The sequence below is a fragment of the Paramormyrops kingsleyae genome, chromosome 9 (assembly GCF_048594095.1).
Source record: "Paramormyrops kingsleyae isolate MSU_618 chromosome 9, PKINGS_0.4, whole genome shotgun sequence".
NCBI lineage: Eukaryota > Metazoa > Chordata > Actinopteri > Osteoglossiformes > Mormyridae > Paramormyrops > Paramormyrops kingsleyae.
Genome location: NC_132805.1, coordinates 18,220,684 through 18,222,660, shown reverse-complemented (window position 1 = coordinate 18,222,660; position 1,977 = coordinate 18,220,684). Strand labels below are relative to the sequence as shown.

Genomic DNA, 1,977 nt, shown 5'->3' with positions numbered 1-1,977 from the left:
TGTCAGTAACAGATTTACAATAAACACTATTTTAAAGTGAATAAAGTATGCCCAGAATGTTAATACAATGAAAAAGAATAACAATACTTTCTATGGTGTTCTATTTGATATAACAAATCAACATGACACCTGTAAAGTAACCCTTTAAAAGGGTGAAAATTCTCAGGGGAAAAAAACATTCAGGAAAAAGTAATGCATAAAACCCAGTATGACTTATAGCAAAACAAAAATATTTTTGAAGAATTATTTTGTAAAATATTTAACAGAATTTTACATGACCAACTTTGTTTAAACATGAGCTTCAAAAAAAATTATTTAGTTTGACAAAATTAAATATCCTGATTTTTAAAACATACATTAAGACATATAAAACTTCATTCATAAAAAGAAATAAAAATAGTGCACATTCTAGTAAGTGACTCCTGTATAGTTTAAACTACACATACTGACATGTTTTTAAGTTACTGCCCCACTGCCAGCCTTCATTAAATGAGAAAAAAAAAGTAGCTCTACATCAACTCATTCTTTAATGTTTGCACACTAGGAGACAGTTTTCCGTCATCCATGCCGAGTAAAACTTTTTGCACAAATTCAAAAGTTTTGGCAAGTCCTTTAGGATATTTTAAGTGAAGAGCATACATGAATCCAAACAAGACAAGAAAGGCCTCTGGAAGTTGGCTATGGGTGGTGACCACTTCATTCTCCAGGACAACTGAGACCCTCACTGGATCGTAATGGATTGGAGCAGCAGCATTTTCATGAACAGTACTTCAGGATTATCAATCTAAAAAATATTATTCAGGGACATGTTATATTCATGTTAGAACATTATCAATATGACTGAGTCAATATTACATGATTCATCAACTAGTGATAATTACAAATATATTAGTAAGTAAAGGTTGCCCCTCAACCTTCATCTTTGCAATAGAACATGCATAATTGTAAAAACAATGAATGAAGGCTTACCAGGGTGGTCCTAAAAAATCCTATGTCTTTGTCACGCAGCAAAACTGGAAGACCTCTGATAACGGTAGTCCGTCGTGAATTTACATCATGCAGTTCCTGCAAAGATGAAAAACAAGAAGAAGAAAAAAAAACAACATCTAAATATCTGAAATAAAGAAAAATCTAATTACATTTTAACGAATACTTCATCTTATGACAACAACCATACCTGCTCATCATGAACTTTCAAAAGATTAGCCAGGGTATCTGCTGTCTTGCCTGTCTTGGATGCTTTTTGCCTTAAAATGGTCATCAAACAAGGTAGGAGGTAGTCCAGTTGTGCATAGAATTTGTTGGGCAAATTCTCATTTGTAACACGTTGGTACTCTGCAAACAGCTAAATCGGACAAAAGAGAATTTTATAAAACAAACCCACATCAGAAAATATATAATAATCACTAGAAAACAATTATTATTATTATTTACCTCAGATGTTATACGCAGTGCAGGCCAGAGATTCAGAAACTCATTCACAGATGGGCTTCCGCTAACAATGTTCTGTCGTCGCAGAGCAAAAGTTTTCTCCATGTTCTTGTGGATGAGACTAGTATTTTTTTCTGTCTTCTGGACTTCAACAGCAATTTCCTGTCTGTTTCAAGAGATGCTTCATCCTCACCTTGAGGAAAGTTTGTCAAATAATTAACCTCAGAACGTCTTTGTTTCTTGATTTTAGAATGTGATGGTGGACTGACAAAAGATTATATTTAATTCGATACAAATAGTATTAGCATGCAGTATAACCAAAAACAGTTATGCTGTAAATAAAACATTATACAGACAAAATTTACAGACTATTTAAATTAGACAATAAGTCTAATTTTTAAAAAGTGTCCTGGCACCGTCACTGTGAAATCAAATATAAAATAATCTTACATTTAATTTCTTCAGAGAATCTCACTGAAATAAATGTTTTATCTCATTGGCCAGCAAGCTTCTGTGCAGGTTAAATTTGCTGATTTCAAAACACTG

At 32.7% G+C, this 1,977-nt stretch overlaps 1 long non-coding RNA gene across 1 annotated transcript; it reads right to left on the bottom strand.

The window, feature by feature from the left end:
- Positions 1-763: 763 nt before the first annotated feature.
- LOC140592499 (uncharacterized) lies at positions 764-1,639 on the bottom strand. Its single transcript, XR_011992804.1, has 4 exons — positions 1,435-1,639; positions 1,178-1,345; positions 970-1,065; positions 764-784 (listed from the first exon to the last, which is right to left on the bottom strand). It is a non-coding gene; the product is annotated as an uncharacterized lncRNA (long non-coding RNA).
- Positions 1,640-1,977: the final 338 nt, after the last annotated feature.